At 44.1% G+C, this 15,665-nt stretch overlaps 1 protein-coding gene across 10 annotated transcripts in view; it reads right to left on the bottom strand.

The window, feature by feature from the left end:
• The window catches only part of TAB2 (TGF-beta activated kinase 1 (MAP3K7) binding protein 2), a 144,253-nt gene that overhangs the window by 15,570 nt on the left and 113,018 nt on the right, over window positions 1-15,665 (bottom strand). The window lies entirely within an intron of this gene.

Here is a 15,665-nt window from a genome sequence, read left to right as displayed (position 1 = left end):
CAAACAAAGTCCAATTTTAGCTAATTTATTATCCACCATACTGCAACAGTTGATAAATAAAGATGAAAGCTAACATCCTCCCAGAAAAATGATTCCATAAGAATGCTTTTTCATGCTTCTCACAAGAAAGTTTCAGCCATGTAAGACCAGACATCCTATTATACTTCTGAATAAAGTATGAATCAAGTATTTCATCGGCATTAAAATCTAAAGGGTCTAACATGTTATGTCTATGTAGTATTGTCTGGTTTTGTATTGTCTGGCTTTGCAGCTTTGACAAGTTGCAAAACTGGGTAACTGAATAATTCTAATGGTGATCCAATGAACCGTGTGGTATTTGGAAACACATACAAGCACAACACGTTTACCTTTTTTGTACTTTTCACTGCCTGTTTCTTTGTGAAAAAAAACAAGAAAAAATTAATCACGCAAAAAATCTAAAGGGTCAGAGCAAGAAAATCTCGACAATAAGTTTTCTCACATTAATAGAAAACAAGTTAAATTTAGCCACATATTACAATTTCTGAAAATAAGCTTTTACAAAACCTACAGTCAAAATTGTAAGGGGAAGACTAAAAAACAAACAAAAAACCACCCAAAACCAAATATCCCTTGCACTGTATTCGTCTCAAATACCACAAAATTTTAGACAAACTATGAACACACTATATGAAGTAGATTTTAAAGTAAGGCGTGCCTCTACCACAGAACACACTACGAAAGGTTCTCTCTCCCCCCACCCCACTCTCCTGCTGGCAATAGCTTATCTAAAGTGATCACTCTCCTTACATTGTCCTTCCTCCTTTAGATAAGCTATTACCAACAGGAGAGTGGGTTTGTGGGGGAGGGTGGGGAGAAAACCTGGATTTGTGCTGGAAATGGCCCACCTTGATTATCATACACTTTGTAAGGAGAGTGATCACTTTAGATAAGCTATTACCAGCAGGAGAGTGGGGTTGGGGGAGAGAAAACCTTTTGTAGTGATAAACACCCATTTTTTCATGGTTTGTGTGTCTAAAAACATCTTCTGTATTTTCCACAGTATGCATCCGATGAAGTGAGCTATAGCTCACGAAAGCTTATGCTCAAATAAATTGGTTAGTCTCTAAGGTGCCACAAGTACTCCTTTTCTTTTTATCTATTTCAGTGGTTCTCAAATTGGGGACCATGACACCTCAGGGGATTGCAAAGTTATTACATGGGGGTCGCAAGCACATGCCTCCCAGGTAGCTAATAAGTCTGCTGTGAAAAGTGATATTAACAAATATACGTGCAATATCACTTTAAAATAGTGTAAATATAAAAAAATGTGCTTTTAACTTGCGGGGGGGGAGGGGAGGTGTCACACTCAGAGGCTTGCTATGTGCGGAGTCGCCAGTACAAAAGTTTGAGAACCATTGGATTTGATACACAATGAGAAAACGTGGCAATCAATTCAATTTCTATATATATATTAGTTCACATTACAGACTGCAACTAAATACATCACTTTTATTGGGACTATGTTCTCTAAAACACTGAGTACATCTAAACTACTATGTAAATGAGTTGTATTTATTAATAAGTAGTAATAATAAGGGGCTATTTAAAAAGGGTAGGACAGCAAGGGTAGGACAGTCCCTTACAAGTGAAGGGTCCAGACAGATCTGTGATTGAATACAAGCTGTAAAAGTAAGTGTCTACATCTAGTCTATGTTGCAACATTCTATTACTATTACCCTACTATTACCCTGTCTGCTTGTTTGTTCACCCACCTATTTATCTTGCATTGATTGTAGGTTCTTTGGAGTAAGTACGTTTGTACGGTGCCTAGCACAACGAGGCTCCAACCTGATTAAGGCTTATAATTTAATTATTATTAAATACATAGTCATATATAATGTTAAAAATTTTCAATCATGTCATATGTTGTTTGTAAAAGTAGTAAAGTAATTCCAACTGGTGTGACGTGATGCAGCTGTTTCATTCTCTTTCAGTCTGTTTGGTCTGGTTTAGGGCTGCCTTAAGTAATACACTTTAAAGTTACTGTAGTGTGGCTACTAGCCACACAATAATAAAACTGCAACATGCCTTCTGTTTAATATAAAAGTTTCAAGCTTCTCTAAATCCACATGCATAGTCAGATTGGCTTGAAATGTGCTATAGGTTCAGAATTCAATTTTGGTTGCAAATATGGAGTCATTTGGACAAGGAGCTCTAAAGATACAGCCTCTCCCTCCTCCTAATTATCCTTTTTTAAAAACAGGCTGGTCTAAACACAAATTTGCACTGAAACAATGTTGAATTAAAACCAGTTTTGTAGTTCAGTGCAAGTCTGTGTGGACATTTATTTTGGAATAAAAATGGTTAAGTAATAAACTGAATTAAGAAAATTTTATTTACCTTATGCCTTTTTGCAAAGACACAGGGAAAAACACTGGGCACTAACCACATTTATCACTAGACTTCCCCTGATGCGATCTAGTTTGTCACCAAGAAACAGCTGCAAAACCTGACAAAGTTATTGAATTTTTTTAGGGTTGGCGAGGGAGGGTAAAATTCCTAAAATACAGCACCAGGAGATTTTTCACTAGAAAAATTCCTTTATGTGGAACCATACTGACTTTCCCATGGATCATCAGTAGAGTTGAGAACCCTTATAACCACAGCACAGACCTTTAACACTGGAGCTCAGGGAAGTCACTTCAAGTCTGCATGGAAATATTTATCAACCAAGACCATCACTACCCTATGGAAAAGCAACACACCCTCCCCCCTCTCCCCCCACACTGCATCTTGCAGATAAGATGATTTTATGTAACTTCTCAGTTACTTCTAGCAGAGTTGGGAACACAACCCAAGTCAGTTATGTGGCAAATCCAAGTCCCATCCACTCAGCCACACTATCTTTTGAAATGAATCTGCCAAAGCTGAATTCCCCTTGTGAATAGTTATACATAATGGCACTATACTGTGTGCCTTGAATGAAGGAGGGGCTGCAAGAAGAAAAAAAGATAGCCTTTTGTTAAGGCAACGGACGGGGCTCTATCTTGGTCCTGTCCTGAGCTCTATTACAGGCTTCTTATGTGATGCCAGACAAATCACTTAAATTAGGTCTGTACAGAACACACCTTACTTCTGTGAGATTTAGGAGTAATAGCAGCCTTATGATTAATGCACTGGATTGGGACTATGCAGACCTGGGTTCAAAATCTTGGCTTGACCACAGGAATCACAAGGCTTTGTTTTCACTAGAAAAAAGGGTGTTCTTAACTCAAGTTAACTAACTTGAGGTAAAATTCCTAGAGAAGACAAGCAAGCAGGTACATACGTATTATGACAGATACTTTAATTACAGCACCCCACCTCATTCAGTGCACAAGATGGATCTGCTCTAGAGATAATCAGGGTTCTGTAGTCAATTGGGCTGCTGTCTGTAGCATACCTGGCATTTGTTGCAGAAACTAGCAGGTGTGTAGTGAATGAGGCAGTGAACTTATGGAAGAAAAAGGATGATTGTAAAATTAAGGCAGCTGAGCACTACCCTGAAAAATGGCTTCTGATCATGTAATTAAAGACCGCATCATAGTGCACACAAAGGGGCCAAATAAGGGTTGCACAGACTATGCAATTTACTAGGTTTTTGAAAAACAATCCATCCATCCCTGGAACTGTACTGACTTTCACATGATTCATCAGCATGATTGAGACCTTCAGATCCATAGCAGATTTCTCTATTACTTGAGCAAATAAAGTAAATGGTAGTAGTAAGCTATCCTCTATGTGGACCAGTCACTAGAGAGAGACAGACACTTTGCCAGCGTCTGTGGGTTTGCCAGTGGGTTTCACAGTTATTCTGACAGCCGAGGAACGTGGTTTAGCAGTCTGTCCCATTCTGGCTCCTTCCTCCCCTGTTTCTTTCTTTGTTCCCCTTTCCCTCCCTGCTTATAGTCCCTCCTTCCCTGGCCTCTTTGTCCTCCTCTGTTCCCATCCCTGTCCCCAAGCTCCTGCTCCTCACCCCTCTGCATTGAAGTCAGGTTGCTTCCTCCTCTTCCTCACTTCCTGGGCACCAGCAGAGGAGCATTAAGAACATAGGAGAGACAGGCTCCCTGTTCTCAGTTCTGGTGTCCAGAGCTGCAGCTGTTAGGGGCAATTGCAGGAAAAGTCAAGCTCAGCCCCTGCAACTCCAGAATGGAGCATGTTCAGTAGCTCAGTGGAAATTATTCACGTGTTCAGCTGGCATGCAGGAGCAGTGCACGGAGCGAGTATTCTTAGTTCATATGCAATCTGTGGAGAATTTTGTTGCTGAACTTTAAACCTCTACTGAGCACGTGAACATGGAGATTTTTCAGAGGCTTTTAACTTGGCCAAACTTGGGTGGAGTTGCATGGTACAGTAAAAGGCACATTCCTGACACCAGGGTGATAGCCCTGCTCAATTTTAAGTTCTTGCACCAACTCCTCCTCCCCATCATGACTTCAGAAGGTACACAGTTGTAGCAGCAAGCCTCTTGAGGTTCTCAAAGACGGAATACATGGAGGGCATGCCTCTATCCCTAGCTCCTGCAGAGAAGGGAAGTACAGAACCCCTTCTCTCTGCACTAAGTTTCCAATGTTGGGTAGAGACTTCTCAGCTCACCCTCCCAATATTGCTGCTAGCTAAGCTCCTCACAATCCCTTGACAATCCGATCCCTCCAATGTTACAGGGGTTCCCCTTGAAGAGTGTCAACTTTAAGTCTGACTCTCCATTTCCTGTTTTCCCAAGGTTTGTGTTCTGTTTATTCTTCTACTGTTAGCATTCTTGTAAGGGGAATGTAAATAGACTAACACTGAATTTCAAGGTTTAAGTTTTAGGAATTAAACTCTAAGAGTTAGTCCACAGTTAAAATTTAGATGAGACTAGCTATATCACTCAAGAGCATGAAAAATTCACACCCCCCGAGTGCCACAGTTAAACCAACCTAACTCCTTGTGTGGATGCAGCTAGGTCAATGGAAAAATTCTTCCTTCAACCTAGCTACCGTCGCTCAGAGAGGTGGAGGTGGATTACCACTTTAATGAAAAAAAGTGCCTTCATTTTTTATATAAAGAATATGTAAAAGTTTTCACCATCCAGAGACTAAAAGGTAGCACCAAGTTCTGGAAGACAAGGCCATTTTACTGCATAACTAAATAAATGTCAAATTTATCTGTAAAAATTGCAAATTTGTACGAAAAGGATAAATCACTTTAGCAAAACAAGTTGCAAAATATACTAGCAATGTATTTTTTTAAAAAATCATTTAAAAAAGGCCAACTTTAACAGCGTCATATTATACAGATCAGCATATTGCCAAAGGTCCTGGAACTCCTTAATATTTAACTGTTCTATCTGGGGTAGAGGAGAACTGTACGAATGTGTTACACTTCTGTGCAAGTAGGTGTTGAAAATGTTGAGAAGTAGGAAACAGCTTTCTTTGTCTGTAAATTTTAAACCTAATAATTAAACTGCAAATATTTGCATCAACAGGCATTTAATGACTAACAACAACAGGTTACATTCACAAATACATCATGCCTTTGAAATATGATTTTACCTCCTTAGGTTTTTATGATCACACTCAGACTGGATATGGTTTTCAACCAGCACTATGGGATTTTTAAAAAAATAAACAGAAAAGTAAAACTTAATTGTGAAAAAATCTCAAGCTATTAGAAAAATCTCCCAATTCATCTGTTTACATAAAGGAAACCACTGGCAGCAAATGAGAATGCAACCTGCATCCATGAACATAATTAATATTACACACATGTATACACTTTTGTTGGTGAAGAGGAAAACAAATGTAACTACATTTTCTTAATTTTTTTCTAAATTACATGCAAAAGTATATTACCAACTCAAACGAAGCACTCAAAAGTTAGGAAAAGCAACCTTCATTAGGCCCCCCTGTGCGTACGCACTATGGTACGGTCTTTAACTTACATGATTTTCACAGGACCCCTTCCTCACTCAGTGCACTGGGTAGACGATGCTCACTGAATGAGCTGCTTTCATGATCGTTATTCAACATACGGCCCAATGCCTTATTTACTGTACACTATTCAAACCCTGCTCTGAACAAGGATTTATTAATTTCTTCACACCCTTTTCTATGGTGCTCATCACTATAGTATCTGACAACCATTAATTAATTTTCCTTCATAATACCCCTGTAAGATAATGTATTAGAACTGCCATTGTATAGATAGGCAATCAATGCACAAAGATTGTCAGAAGCATACACTATTCCACTGTGTCCAACTTGAGATGTCTATGGCCTAATTTTTCAGAGAATTTAACATTTTTTAGCACTTCATGTGTTCAGAGCACAACTCGTATTGACTTCAGTTGTAAATGTGAGCACTCAGCACATCCACAAATCAAACCACAAGGTCTCAAGTTGGACATTCAGAAAATGATGAGCACACAATTAGTGTCACCTCTGAAAAGTTTCATTTAGGTGACTTTCCCAATATTCCATAGGAAATTGGTGGTAAAGATAGGGACAGAATCCAGTTCTCCAGGGTAGCATGCCTTAACCATAAGACTACCCTTTTTCTGCCTGCAGCCTCCTGCCTCATTCACTACACATCTTCCATCTTGAAATTTAATATGAAAATATGAAATTTAATAGTGAGAAGTGTAAGGTCATGCATTTAGGGATTAATAACAAGAATTTTAGTTATAAGCTAGGGACGCATCAACTAGAAGTAACGGAGGAGGAAAAGGACCTTGGAGTATTGGTTGATCATAGGATGACTATGAGCTGCCAATGTGATATGGCTGTGAAAAAAGCTAATGTCGTCTTGGGATGCATCAGGAGAGGTATTTCCAGTAGGGATAAGGAGGTTTTAGTACCGTTATATAAGGCACTGGTGAGACCTCACCTGGAATACTGTGTGCAGTTCTGGTCTCCCATGTTTAAGAAGGATGAATTCAAACTGGAACAGGTGCAGAGAAGGGCTACTAGGATGATCCGAGGAATGGAAAACTTGTCTTATGAAAGGAGACTTAGGGAGCTTGGCTTGTTTAGCCTAACTAAAAGAAGGTTGAGGGGAGATATGATTGCTCTCTATAAATATATCAGAGGGATAAATACCAGAGAGGGAGAGGAATTATTTAAACTCAGTACCAATGTGGACACAAGAACAAATGGATATAAACTGGCCACTAGGAAATTTAGATTAGAAATTAGACGAAGGTTTCTAACCATCAGAGGAGTGAAGTTTTGGAATAGCCTTCCGAGGGAAGTAGTGGGGGCAAAAGATCTATCTTGCTTTAAGATTAAACTCGATAAGTTTATGGAGGAGATGGTATGATGGGATAACATGGTTTTGGTAATTAAATATTCATGGTAAATAGGCCCAATGGCCTGTGATGGGTTTTTAGATGGGGTAAGATCCAAGTTACCCGGGAAAGAATTTTCTGTAGTATCTGGCTGATGAATCTTGCCCATATGCTCAGGGTTTAGCTGATCGCCATATTTGGGGTCGGGAAGGAATTTTCCTCCAGGGCAGATTGGAAGGCCCTGGAGGTTTTTCGCCTTCCTCTGTAGCATGGGGCACGGGTCACTTGCTGGAGGATTCTCTGCTCCTTGAGGTCTTCAAACTACAATTTGAGGACTTCAATAGCACAGATATAGGTGTGAGGTCTTTTTTTAGGAGTGGTGGGTGAAATTCTGTGGCCTGCATTGTGCAGGAGGTCAGACTAGATGATCATAATGGTCCCTTCTGGCCTAAATATCTATGAATCTATGAATCTTTGGCAACAAATGAGACAAAGAGGACTTGCAGACAACAGCTTCATTTACTACACAACTCTGATTCATTCTCAGAGGACGCTCCATCCTGTGCCCCGAATGACATGGGATCCTGTGGAAGAAATAGTAGGTGATCATGTAATTTAAAGACTATCATAACACAAGAGCACACGGAGTCCAAATTAAGACTGCACAGGCAACCTTTATTCTGTCATTTCCTAACTTCCGAATGCTTCATTTAGCAACCAAACATGTTAATGACCCTTTTTGTGTGTAATTTCAGAGGTTTCTAAAAAAGGAATCTGAAAAAAATTCCTTTGTGTGGAACCATACGGACTTTCCCATGGATCATCAGTAGAGTTGAGAACCCTTATAACCACAGCACAGACCTTTAACATTGAGCGTAGGGAAGTAACTGACAGCAGTAGTAGGTTGATGACCTCTATGTGGATGAATCACTAGAAGCAGATAAGGCACACACTTTGCAAGTGGATAGCAGACATTTGCTGCCATTAGAAGAATGGTGAATCTCAGAAATCCTGCATTCTGTTCCAGGTTCTATGGGGACAGTGTTCTCTAGTGGGCACAGACCATCATGCCTGTCCTCCAACAAGCCCGACCCCTTCTGCCCTCCAGCCCATCCTCATCCCAGTCCACCAGCTGCCTCAGCAACTTGACCTAGTTCCCCATAACCTCAGTGTCTTGCCACAATCCACCGACAACTCCCATGGCCCTTTGTTCCAGTCCTCACTCTTGCCACTCCTCAGGCCCAGTTACTCATCCCTCTGCATTCTAATCAGTCAGCTCCCTCCTCCTCCTGCTGCGGCACCTGCAGGGGGAGCACTGAGAACACAGGACAGCCTCCCTGTTCCCAGCAACACAACAGTCTCTGGCTACCGGGAAGAGCAATTGCAGGAAGAGTCCTACTCAGATTCTGTAGCCCAGGACTGGATTGTGCAAGTGCAGACAATCTTCAGTGAATTTAGCTGCAAAGCTCTAACAAGTCTCTACTGATAATATAACTGCTGAGGTTTTCAGAAGCTCATAAGCATTGCTAAATTTTCACAGGGACAGTAAAAGGTACATCCCTGACTCCATGCCAAACTTCCTATCAAATTTCAAGTCCTGGGGCCAATGCACGGAGGTGCTAGAGCTTCTCAGTAGAACTGCTGTAGGAATTTTTTTTTTTTTTTTTAATATGGGCAAAACTGTTCCCCCCAAACCATATTCTGAGACGCAACTGAACCATTTTGAGTGAAGTTTCCCCAAAAATATTCAACCTGAGGCAGATACCTACCATGGAACATGTCAGCCCAAATGAATAAAGTTCGGCAAAATTATAACCAAGTGAAAAAAAACCAGTTACTAACCTTTCATAACTGTTATTCTTCAAGATGTGTTGCTCATGTCCATTCCATGTTAGATGTATGTGTGCTGCGAGGACCACTGCCAGAGATTTTTCCCTCAGCGGTATCTGTCAGGCTGGCTGTAGCGCCTTCCGGAGCTGTGCGCTTATGCACTGATATAAGAAACACTGTCAGCCCCGCACCCCCTCAGTTCCATCTGGCCAGTTGACTCCGACAGAGGGGCAGGAGGGTAGGTCATGAGCAACACATCTTGCGGAACAGTAGTTACGGAAGGCTAGTAACAATTTTAAATTCAAGTGCTTGCTCATGTCCATTCCATGCTAGGTGATTCACAAGCAGTACCCCGGGAAGGTGGGCTCGAAGTTCATGGCCACACTGACTGTAGCACTGCCCTGTCAAAACTGGGTCATCTCAGACCTGTTGGCTGACGGCATAGTGGGATGCAAAGATATGTACCGACAACCAGGTCACAGCTCTGCAGATGTCCTGAATTAGGACCAACACAAGGAATGCTGCTGACGCTGCCTGGGCTCTTGTGGAATGAGCAGTTAAGATGACTGGAGGTAGGATCATTCACCTGCTTGTAGCAAGCCCAGATGCAGGCAATTATCCAAGACGAGATCCTCTGGGCTGACACAGGTAGCCCTCTCATCCTTTCCACTACTGCAATGAAGAGTTGTGTGGATTTGCAGAAGGGTTTATTCCTCTCAATATAAACGGCAAGGAGGGCACATCTAAAATCCAGCAAATGAAGCCATCATTCCTCAGGGCGCTTGAGAGGTTTCAGGAAGACGACTGGTAGAAAAATAGCCTGGTTGTTATGGAATTGTGACACCACCTTTGGTAGGAAGGCTGAATGGGACAAGGTTGGACCTTGTCCTTGAAGAACACTGTGTAGGGCGGTTCTGACGTAAGGGCCTTGATTTCAGAGACTCTGGCTGAGGTGATCACCACCAGGAAGGTGACTTCCAAGAGAGAAGTAACAGGATGCACAATACTAATGCCTTAAGGAGGGACACACGAGCTTTGACAGAACCAGGTTTAAATCCCCTGAGGGGAGATGGGGGCTCGCAGACCTGAGGATACTCTCTCCAGCCCCTTGAGAACATGGACCTTCCTTTCACTGGAGGGTGGAAGGCTGAGATGGCTGCTAAGTGCACTCTAAGAGATGAGAGGGCCAGGCCTTGCTGCTTCAAGTGGAGCAAACAGTCCGAGATAAACTGAAAAGAAGAAAGAGATGGAGATAGAGCATGTTCAGAAGCCCAAAGAGAGAAAAGCTTCCACTTGGTAGCCCTGATGGAAGGCTTTCTACTGCCTAACAAGATCTGCCAAACGTATTCCAAGCAAGTCTGTCCTTCAAGATTCAGCCATACAGCATCCATGCAGTTAGGAGGCTCAGCTCAGGCGAAGCAATGAGCTTTGCAAGTGATCTTGTCAAATCAGTTCTGGATGGAGTGGGAGCAAGAGAGCGGTTGTCACCAAGAGATCCAGGAGCTGAACCAATGCTAGTGTGGCCAAGCCAGGGCTATCAGAATAACTCTCACCTTGTCCCGTTTGATTTTAGGACTTTGTGAATGAAGGGGATTGGGGGAAAACTAGCAGGTCTGTCCATGGGAGCAGGTAAGCATTGGAAATGGAGCCTGGACTGTGTCCACGCAGCAAACAAAACTGATGGCATTTCCTGTTCTGCCTGGTAGTGAACAGGTCCACCTGGGGAGGCCCCCATCTTTGGAAGATGAATCTGGTGACCTTTGGGTGAAAGGACCTCTTGTGGTGAGAGGAAAAAACTTCTGAGGTGATCCATCAGTACATTCTGGGCTCCCAGGAGAAGTGATGCCTTGAGATGAATTGAGTGCTTTGCACAGAAGTCCCACAGACAGATGGCCTCCTGACACAAGGCCAAAGATCGAGCTCCTCCCTGTTTGTTGATGTAAAATATGGCTGCAGTATTGTCTGTCAGAACCTGCACCACTTTGCCTAAGATTTGGGGAACACACACTTGGAATGCTAAGCATACAGCCCTGAGCTTCCTGACGTTTATGTGCAGAGAGAGTTCTTCTTGGGACCAGAGGCCCCGAGACCTGAGGTAGTTGAGGTGGGCTCCCCACCCTAGGTGTGACGCACCTGAGACTAAGACAATCGATGGTTGAGGGGTAACAAAGGGCATCCCCATTATTACCGATCTCGGGTCTTTCCACCAGTCCAGGGAGGCGAGGACCAGAGGAGGAACTATGAGCACTGAGTCCAAGTAGTGTCTGCTCAGGGAGTAAACTGACACTAGACACATCTGGAGGGGCCTGAGGCACAGCCTTGCATGCTAAACCACATAAGTACATGTCACCATGTGCCCCAGTAGCTTGAGGCAAACCTGAGCTGTTGTGACTAGGTGGACAATGACACTGGATATCAGGTCCAACATGGTCTGGAATGGGCCTCCGGCAGGAAGACCCTGCCCTGGATTGAGTTGAGCACTGCCCCAATAAATTCTGTTCTCTGAACTGGGACAAGAGTTGACTTCTGCTAGTTTATCAGTAGGCCCAGTGCTTGGAAGGTGACTTGGACCATGCTGATGTGTTCTGTACTTGAGCCTGTGACCCACCTTTTATCAGCCAGTCATCGAGGTACAGGTAAGCTTGTTCACCTTGCCACTTGAGGAAGGCTGCTACGACCACCGTACACTTCGTGAAAACCCAAGGAGTTGCCAATAGACCAAAGGGAAGAGTGGTGAATTAGTAGTGGTGTTGACCTTCTATAAATCTGAGAAATCTTCTGTGCCATGGAAGATAGAAATGTGAAAGTATGTGTTATTTAAGTCCAGGGTGGCATACTAGTCTCCTGGATCCAGGGAAGGAAGTATGGAGGCAAGGGAGACCCTGCGGAACCTCAGCTTCTTGAAGATATTTTTTGAGGTGACACAGGTCCAAGATGAACCAGAGGCCCCCTTTGGTCTTTGGGATTAGGCAATACCAGGAGTAAAACACTTTCCCTCTCTCAAGTCTTGAAGAACCTCCTCCACAGCCCTCATACGTATGAGGGATTGCATCTCCTGGACAAGGCGATGCTTGTAAGAAGGGTCCCTGAAGAGGGACGGGAATGGGGGATGGAAGGGAGGGAGGGATAAAAACTGAAGGGTATAGCCAACTGTCACTGTACTCAGGATCCAATGTTATGTATGTCCATGCTGGCCTGAAGAGTTACAGACAGTCCAAAAATAAAAAGGGGGGGGCGGATCTGAAACGGTGACTGATACAGAGCCCTCGGGCGCACATTCAACAACCTGCTTGGCTTGTCGGAGTATCTCCAACTGGGAGGCTGAAGTGGACGGGAATGGTTGGTGCCGTTTATAACCTCTCCTTTTTCTTTTGTAGGGCTCCTGTCTTGGAGCCACAGAGAACAGAGGAGGCTGCTGGGGCCTGACGTGCTTCCTAGAAGCTGACAGAGCATAATGGCCAAAGGATCATAGTGTGGCCCTCGAGTCCTTCAGGCCGTGAAGTTACATGTCCATCAGGTCAGAGAACAGAAGAGCCTTTGAAGAGGAAGTCTTGGATAGACTGTTGGACCTCGTGAGGAAGGCTGGAGGACTGGAGCCAAGAACGCCTCATGGTATCAATGGAGGCCGTTGTCCTGGCTGCAGAGTTGACAGCATCCAGAGCTGCCTAGAGTGAGGTCCTGGCTGCCACAGTCTTACCCTCCTCCAAAACGGCGGTGAACTCCTGCCTTGAATCTTGGGGCAGGGAGTCTTTAAATTTAGCTAAGGAGTCCCACAGATTAAAATCGTATCTCCCCAGAAGAGCTTGCTGGTTGGAGAAATGTAGTTGAAGACAACAGGTTTATTCAACAGTTCTTCTGAAATGGTCTAGTCTGTGTCTTTTTGCTTAGGGGTAGTGCTTGACTATCCCTTTCATTTTCTGCAGGCCACCAAAGGCATGTGAGTACAGGTATTTGAACCTGCCTGCTGACACACAATACTATTTCTCTGCCCTATTTGAAGTGGGGGGCAGAGAAGGAGTTTGCCATAGGGCCTTGCCAGGTCCCATCACCGCCTCATTAATGAGCAAGGTCACCTTGGAGGGAGCTGGAGCAGCCAGGATATCACTAAGGCTGTGTGATGTCTCTTTAAGCTCCTCAATTTCCAGACCCAGGTTCGCAATGACCTGCTTAAAAAGGCCCTGATGGACTCTGAAGTTATCATGACAAAGCAGGTTACTGAGTCCCACAACTGCCCTGTCTGGGGTGGATGAGGAGAAGTGTCTTCCTATTCCTCAACTATGTCCACTGGAGCCATCTCCTGGACATGGGTACCTGAGTTGGGGTCTGGTGCCAAGTGGGAAGGAGCAGTAGCCCATCTCTTGGAAACCACCAAGCAGGAGTAATAGAAGGGAGGACGCGGTACTGTGGGAAAACCCCAGGGGTTCCAGTGAGGCCACTGCATTGGACACTGACCCACTGTCCAGGTGTTGGCACGAGGACTGTCACTGAAGTCTGGTGGTGCATAAGCTGGGTACTGGGACGCATTTTAGGAGGCACGTAAGGTTCCCCTTCAGACTCAGAAGAGGAGTCTTCTCTCAGAGACCTTTGTGGATCGGTACCTGCTTCTACCTCCATACCACGCTGGGGTTCCAGGGACTGGCAATGGACTGGTGATTGAGATGCCAGATCAGGGAAGGCTTGCCCCTAGAGGGTGCCGGGGGATCCAGTGCTGGGAAGGAGCCCGACACTCCTTGTCTCCTCCTCCTTCCGGTCACCAGAACCGATAGGTGTCCCATTGGAGTTGAAGGGACCGGCAGAGAAAGAAGGTCCCTAGCCACTGGAAAGCCTCTAGGGTTGATGGCATTGTCAGATTGCTGGCACAGCAGTGGCTTCTGGGAGTCGGTGGAGAGTCCTGCACCGGACTAATGCTCTAGGCAGAGTCGACAGTGCCATTGCGGGCCCGAGAGAGGCAGAATGGCCTGGCACAGGTCTCACTGTGCTGCCTTCTCCCCACTTGTCTCTATTCTGCACTGGCGAGTGCCCTCTGTTGGTTCGCAGCTTCTTGTGCTTCTTTCTTGGCACCAGAGTGTGAACGGTGCAAGGAAATGCTCAGTGCTGGGGAAATGCTTCGCACCAAAGCTGAAGTACTTGATGCCAAATTGGAGTGGCTTCACTCATATTGGTCTGAGGGTGGCTTCCATAAGGATAGCCTTCAGCCTAATGTCTGTCCTTTTTAGTGCAGGGTCTGAAGTCCCGACAGATCTGGGAGTTTCCCCCAAGCACTTTAAGTAGCTGGAGTGCAGGTCACGCACAGGCACAGGTTTGTCTCAAGGCTTGAAGCTCGGAGCATACCTGTCCCCTGGGGCAAAAAAGTGCCTCAACGATAGGAACTATCTATTTACACTAACGATATACACGAACGCTAACTACAAAAAATTACAAACGAAGATAGAGTCCAAAAACCACTGGGAAGAAAGCAAGAAAGGTTGTTTCGGTAACCATCCCGGGCGTAAGTTGAAACTGAGAGGTTGTGGGGCTGGCAGCATCCCTTGTACCAGTGCATAAGTGCGTTGCTCCAGAGTGCGTTAGAGACGGCCCGACAGATATCACTGAGGGAAAAATTTTCAGCAGTGAACATGACGGGCACACTCCTAACATGGAATGGACATGAAAAGAAGAACATGGTCTTATTATGAAAAGTATCAGGCAACCTTACCGACAGATGTTGCTACCTGCATCACCTATAAGCTTAAAAATTAAGCTGCTTTGTGATATAAAAGACCCAAAATTTAGGAACAACAGTTAAACTTCTAGTTGCTTGGACTGGGCAGATAAATCATGATCATGCATCTCAACTTCGGAATGATTTATAAGTGTAGCAAAAGATTAAAAAAAGCATAGCAGCTGAGTGGAAGAAAATATGTTCTGGAAATCTGGAGCATTCCTCTGAATACAGAGCACTTGAGCAGCATTACACATGAGTATAGAGGAGAACAGAAGCCCCCACTAAATAGAGGGGAAGGGACTTACCCCATAAAGTCAGTGCAGAGACAGCTCCTGTCACACAGCTTCATGCTAAGACCATAACTCACACCATGCATTGGCCTTTTGTCTCTGAAAACTTGCATTACACATTACAATTGTGTATTACCTAATACACAATCGGGGTTCAGTGTAGGTGGGAATCAGCACTTTTGGAGGATGAATTAGTTCCTATGCAATCAGCGACCCTGAAGCAGCACTGGGCACAGGGAGCTTTCCCTGGTCATGACGCATCAGCTGTTGATTGTAGGAGTAGCTAGTACCATAGTAGGAATCATTTGGTATTCAAAGCTAGGTCTGGTAGGAGCTGCATGCAGCAGAAGCCAGTACCACAAATATTGTCTCAAGAAAGTCAGAACAGAAGAAAAACTGTACCAGAAATGCAGATCATTCGAACAGTATGATCATTATATAGATGCAAGATTTATTTTCCTCCTAATGTATGTTTAACAAAAATACTAATGGGGATGGGATTTAAACACCACAGCATTCAAGAACCCCCTAATCTAGACAAGGCGTGCACAAG

Source organism: Lepidochelys kempii, chromosome 3 (assembly GCF_965140265.1).
Source record: "Lepidochelys kempii isolate rLepKem1 chromosome 3, rLepKem1.hap2, whole genome shotgun sequence".
NCBI classification, from domain to species: domain Eukaryota; kingdom Metazoa; phylum Chordata; order Testudines; family Cheloniidae; genus Lepidochelys; species Lepidochelys kempii.
The sequence above is the reverse complement of the archived record's forward strand: the minus strand, read 5'-3'. Positions and strand labels throughout refer to the sequence as shown.